The sequence below is a fragment of the Notamacropus eugenii genome, chromosome 6 (assembly GCF_028372415.1).
Source record: "Notamacropus eugenii isolate mMacEug1 chromosome 6, mMacEug1.pri_v2, whole genome shotgun sequence".
NCBI lineage: Eukaryota > Metazoa > Chordata > Mammalia > Diprotodontia > Macropodidae > Notamacropus > Notamacropus eugenii.
Window position 1 is genome coordinate 106,080,026 of NC_092877.1, and position 7,107 is coordinate 106,087,132.

Consider the following 7,107-nt stretch of genomic DNA (forward strand, 5'->3'; position numbering starts at 1 on the left):
TAGGGTCACTTTCAGCTCTTAACCTGTAATCTTGTGCTTAGATCAGTGATTTCTTGAGGGCTGATACTGAGGGAGTGTGTGATGACCCAGAATGGGAAGTTTAAAACATATAGGAAAGCATATAAGTATGTATAGATTTGGATCTCAGCCACTTAAGGGGATAAAGAGTTTCAAGAGCTGGGGCAGCTTAGGGAAGGTGATGCCATAGACTCTGACCCAGTACTAAAAATACCTTACAAAAAATCCAAAAAAAAATTAAAAAATTATCCCCACAGATATAGCAACCAAAGAGCCATTTGTTGGTTACTCCCAGATGTGTAGCTCACTGAGAGGGATTGGCTATCTCAGTCTCTAGCTCATGAGCCCCCATTTCCATTTAACACCTTTTGAGTTATTGAGAATAAAACACAAAATATATAAAGTAATGGACATTTGCTTAAAATAGCATTCAAGTAAACTTGCTGTTGTCCAGTCATTTTTGAGTCATATCTGACTCATCTTGACCCCATTTAGAGTTTCTCTTGTTAAAGGTACCAGAGTGGTATACCTTTTCTTTCTCCAATTCCTTTTACAGATGAGGACACTAAGGCAAACAGGATTAAGTGACTTGTCCAGGTCATACAACTAGTAAATAACAAAGAATGAAATTAAGTAACAGACACTTTTAACACCATCTCCAAAGGCTAACACCTCTGAAAACTTCAGGGACTAGACGCAACGAGTCCATTCTTTCTTTAGTTTCCTATCTGTAACATAACGAGGAAGAGACACAAGATATTTGTTTTAATTACTTCATAATTAAACTTTCTGCATACTAAATGTAGTGAGAGGGAGAGATACCTCGGTCACAGAAGGTGGTAAGCAATCTTCCTGTGGCTGCTGGGAGTCCTGAATTTCTTATTGTGCAGACAATCATGAACACCCAGGTTGCTCCCCATAGTTATTTCTCGTGACTGTTTCACATGTCTGCTCTTCATCTATAAAATGAAGGTATTTGGGCTTTATGACCTCTGAGGTCCCTCCTCCTTAATCTCCAGTTCCATGATTTTCTAATCATAGTCCCCACTCGTGAACACCCATTTATCTTTCTGCACTGCTCAGTCATCAGGCACTTACCAACACTGTAGACCCTTCTGTCCTCTATGCATCCAGCACCAGCCCCCATGAACCTAATGGCATTTGCTGGGTGTCACCACATAAGCCCCCAGAGAATGTAGTTCCCAAGGAGATCACAGCATCGTACTGAGTCATGAACATATCTCTATTTATATATACAAATACATATTGTCATTGTTCAGTCATTTTCAGTTGTGTCTAACTCTTCATGACCCCTGTTAGAGTTTTCTTGACACAGATACTGAAGTGGTTTACCCCTTTCTTCTCCGGTTTGTTTTACAGATGAGGAAACTGAGACAAAGAGATAAGTGACTTGTCCAAGGTCATACAGCTAGTAAGTGTCTGAGGATAAATTTGAACTCAGGTCTTCCTGACCCCAGGCCTGACACTCTATCCACTGTACCACAACCACAAATATAAATAGTAAAAGAAAAAATTTGGAGGGAAAGAACATTAAAAAATGGAGGAAACTTGGTCCCTGGAGGATATGACACCTGATCTGAGCCTTGAAGAAAAACAAGGATTCTGGGAGGCAGAGATGAGAAGAAAGAGAATTCCAGGTGTAATGAAGGAGTGAACCAATGGGAACAGTCCATGAAGGAGGTATAACTATTTCCTGTCTAGTTATAGTACTTAAAGCACAAGTCAGTATTCTCTGCTTCTAAGCCAGTTATGGAATGGAGCTATGAACTATGACATGGAGATACAGTGAGCCTGTGTCTAGCCGTAAGTGACTCAGGAGATGTATTGAGTGGTGAGGAAGCGTCTGCTGGTTTTCTGAGGAGCTGGGAGAATTGATGATTCCGTCATGAATTTCTAATTGGAAACTGGGCATAGGTACAAAAGGAATAACCTGCCTCTCCATCAGCGCTTTTGTTTTTTTCCATCCCAGTGGTTAATGAGGCAAGAACTGATAGTGGCAGCAAGCTATATTCTTCCACTTGGTCACCATACTTGCCTGTGAGCACATGGAGTTGCTGTTCCTTTTGTGTTTGCTCCTCCTTGTTCCTAGGTAAAATGGATCCAGAGGCATCCAGAGGATCCAGAGACAAAATCAACTAGTTTACAACTTTGGGAATGTCAAAAGGACAGAAGAGACATCTGGCAACTTGACTCAATAGGAAAGTCTACCAGGGGTGATGGCAGTGGCCAACAACAGATGAAGTACCTAAAGACTAAGGTGGAAATCCAGTCACTGGTGGGTGGATGGTAGGTGTTTTAAGGAGTATGACCTTCAGGAGAGAAGAGCCAGTGTTAGGCTCTAGACAAGAACTGATTCTTGAAGCTACAAAGAATCTCCAAACTTCTTGCAGATTCCATGAAGGAAACAAAGAACTCCAGAGGTCAGGAGTCTTGAGGTCTCCTCTTCTCTACATGTGTACCTAATTATCTTTGTATTTTATGTTTGACACTACTCTCCCCAGGGACCTTGTGAGGAATGTTTGAAAGGCTAGAAGTATTGGTTTGTACCAACTGTTTTTGGTATACCTTTTCAGTAAATCCTTTTTCTAAAGGACATTCTTTTGATTAATTGGTAGATTTCTTCTGGTTAATTGATAATGTGATATGCATTAGTCCAGGCATAAATCCTCCACATAGATAGAGGGTCATGAGAAACAATAGTACACATCCCAGACCCTCAGGATTATCTCTAGAATTCTGAAGGGAAATGGAGCTACAGTGTTTGAAATCCTAAGATTACCTCTAGAACCCTGAGGAGAACATAGTTATTGCCTTCTGGGAACCTCAACATGTCAGTGCAAGTCAGAGTGGGGAGAGGAGCCCAAAGGAAGGATGCTATGTAGATTGGAATGCCAGATGACTCATGAAAATTCATAAAAGAAGATGGAATGTCAGAATTGGAGAACATTTAATAATCCATTTTTATAAGAATGTAAAGTTCACGAAGAAGAATAAGATGGAAAGGCACTGACTAGATGTAGGGGTAGGGAACCTGAGACCATACGTGGCCTTCTAGATCTTTGGGTATGGTCTTTTGACTGAGTCCAAGTTTAACAGAACAAATTCTTTATTAAGGAAATTCAGGATTCAGTCAAAGTGCCACACTTGAGGACTCAGAGGGTCATATGTTCCCTCAAAGTTGCAGGTTTCCCAACCCTGATTATTGTGTGAGGACTTGAGTTTAACTGCCTCAGATACTTACTAGTTGTATGACTCTAGGCAAATCACTTAACTTCTTTGTGCCTCAGTTTCCTCATCTGTAAAAAGGGAATAATAATATTATAATAATATCCCAGAGGGAAGCAAGGCGGCAAAGTATATAGAGCACCAGCCCTGGAGTCAGGCAGGCTTATCTTCCTGAGTTCCAACTCGACCTCAAACACTTACTAGCAGTGTGACCTAGGGCATGTCACTTAACCCTGTTTGCCTCAGTTTTCTCACCTGTAAAATGAGCTGAAGAAAGAAATGGCAAACCTCTCCCGCATTTTTGCCAAGAAAATCCCAAATGGAGTCATAAAGAGTCAGACATGACTAAAGACAACTCAACAGCAACAATTAACACTACTACCCCAAGGTTGTTGTGAAGAACAAATGCGAGAATATATGTAAAGCATTTTACAACCACAAAGTGCTACCTAAATGCTAACTTATTGTTTTTTTCTTGCCCTCCCCCTTAGGGAAAATAAGCAGCATACCTGGTCAATTCATTTAATAGCACCTGCTGCATATAGACTCTTAAAGCCTGCTCTTATGCCTCACTGGGGTATGAAGGTGATCTCGAGCTCTCAAATTTTATTAAAAAATAACCAAGGTTTTTGAGTAGGAAGGTGATAGGCTCAGATCTATGCTCTAGGAAGGTCATTTCGTGTGATCTTTTGATATGAGGGTGGATTGGAAGGGGAGAGCCAGGCTGGCCATTACAATAGTCCAGAGAAAGGTGAAGAGACTGAGAAGACAGATGAGAAAGCAACACCCTTCTTCTCCTCTCTGACACTGCCGCCATCCTGGTACAGGCCCTCATCACAGAGCACCTGAATGATTGTAATAGGGGACTGGTTGGTCTCCTTGCCACAGGTCTCACCCTGCTCCAGTCCGGCCCCTCCCCTCGGCTGTCAAACTGATCTTCCCAAAGTGCAGATCTGACCAAGTCCCTTCCCTTCCCCCCTATTTCAGTAAACTCCAGTGGCTCCCTATCATGTCTAGGATCCAATAGAAAAGCCTTTATTTGTCATTTAAAGGCCTACAGAACCTGTCCTTCCCAACTTTTCCAGTCTTCTTATACCTTACATTCCCTTCACATCCTCTTCAGTACAGTGACACTAACCTCCTTCTGTTCCTCAAACCAGACACTCCAGCTCCCAGTTCCTGGCATTTTCACTGGGTCTCTAGAGTGCCTGGACATGGGCTGCTCCTCATGCTCTCCTCCCTCATCTCTGGCCCCTGATTCCCTGACTTCATTCAAGTCCTAGCTAAAATCCCCCCTTCTACAGAAACCTTTCCAGATCCTCCTAATTCTAATGCCTTCCCTTTGAAGACTATTTCCAATTTATCCTATGCATAACTTGTTTTGTATGGAGTTGTTTGCATATTGTCTCCACCACTGGACTGTGAGCTCCTTAGAGCAGGGACTGCCTTTGACCTTTCTTTGTACACTAAACTCTTAGCACAGTTTCTGGAACGTAGTAGGTGCTTAATCAATATTTACTTACTGACTGGGCTGCCCTCAATCCTCCTAATAAGGTAGGAGGTGATACCACAGGTTAAGGGTGGGGAACAGTTGAGAACATAAAATATTTGGCAGACCTATCGCCAGGAATGCATTAGGGAGAAAGTAAGTATGAGATAGATAGCACTGCCACTTTACAGTCAAAGTGTCTTCATGGTCATCCCTCAGATCTCTGAGCTTGTACTCACATGGTTGAAAGCCGAGACTACCCAAGGTTAGGAATTAACAAGGCAGGGAATAGTGGAAGGTCAAGGGGATTGGGGAAGTCAAGGCTGCAGGAAAGAGCATGATGTCTAAAGACACCCAGAAAACCTTCACATGGAGAGGTTTCATTGAGACCATAACTCTTCTTGAATGTTAGCGACTGGCCTGATTATAAAAATCGTAAGAAATGAACTTGTCCATACTTTACTGTTTCCAATCGTTGACTGCTTGTCTTTGTCCTCATTTCGTGTCTTGGCCCGTCCTTCCCCCCAGGTATGAAGTAGGGCACAGACTTCTATTACTTGTGAAGAATCAGCAGCATCTTGAAGGGGAAGAAATGGGGGAGGGGGAGGTCAAGGAAGAGAAACCACAAACCTAGCTCTCACCTTCCAAAACATGCAAGAGGTTTAAGAATATTCTGCATCTGTGATATTTGTGATCATTTACTTTGCCAAGTTTTCTCCAGTGTCTGACTGCTTATGAATACAAATAACTATTTTAGAATCTTGTTTCTTATGGAATATCCTCAAATATACCATCTGATCTGAACTGATGGCAGAGCGCGGTTACACTTTATACTTACATAGCAACTTTTCCCCAAGTCAAAGCAATTTTATATATAGTTTATACAGTTTTATACATAGTGTATATATATGGCTTACATAGTTTTGTTAATTATGATGCAAAATGCCATCCATACATGCATAGACATACATGTGCGTATATACATGTATATGTGTGTGCTTGTGTATTATCCCCATTTGACAGATGGAAAAACTGAGATTAAACGAGGTTAGTTCACTTGCCTACTGAAAACCAGGACCTCCGGAATTCTACCCCTTGTAATCTTTCCTTTCATCCATCCATTCATTCATTTGTGGACATAACACTGTATTGGGAGAAACTGGAAAAATGTAAAAAGAAAGACACCTATTCTAGAAATAAGATAAATTGGGGTAACAAAATAAAGAAACATTTAAATAACAATACATTTATATTTAATATAGTTATGTATTTTATTATATATTATGAATATATTTATTAATTTATTATATATGTTTATATATTTAAATGTTATCAAAATGTAAGTAGGGATAATAAGCTTTTTAGGGGTTCAGAGGAGGGAACAGTCAAGGTACCCGGTAAGAAGAAGGTTTGGAAGAAGAGGGAACATCCCCTGAAAGAGTGTAAGCTGTGGATAGGCAAAAAAGGAAAGGGGAAGGCATACCTGGCAAGCAGAACATGAGCAAAGGCCTGATGGCAGCAATGACTATAGCCAGTTTAGATGACAGTGGAGGGAGTGGTCTGATGCCACTGTTGCGTCCTCTTAGAGGAGTCATAGGAGATAACCTTAGGGAAAGACTATAAGGGTGAGGGGCGATGGGCACTGAATGCCAGGATAAAGAGTTTGTCATTTATCCCTTAGATACCAGGGAACTCTTGAAGGTTTGGGAACATGATAATGACAAGATAAAATTAGTGATCCAGGATGATAGTATGTCTAGGATGAGGTAGAAGAGAGAGATGAACTGAAGAGAAACTAGCAGGGGGAATAGAAAACAAAAAGAGATAGATAAAAGCAGAGTTGGGACCACACTGGGGCATTACGACCGTTAGGAAATGAGAGATAGAAGACATCCCCTTTTCCTTCAATTCTCCTGCTCGGCTTGTATGGGAAACACCAAGCAACTGTTAGAAGATTTGGTAGTGTTTGCTGCTGTTGCAGCTGCTCAGACATTTTTAGAGCCATGGGATGTACTAGATAGCATCCTTAGACCCTTGCTAGAGGCAGGAAGGAGTGCCTGTCTAGTAGGTTCTTGCGTCCCTATATGCTCTATCTCTGATTAGCTGTGAAGTCAATGAACAAATCAAGTTCTCCTTCCTGTCTGTCAATCATGTTAGGACCCTTCAAATCTCTCCTCTGGACTTCCCTTAAAGGAAGAGGAGGGAATAATTCTCCTTTCTCCCCGACAGATGTGCCAATGAAAGCAAGTGCTCATCTAGGCGAGTCTGAGCCTGGTTCTCAGTGTACTGGCTGCCTCTTAATGGTTTGCATTTCTTTCTCTATGATCAAACAATGATGTTGTGGTCCTATCTTT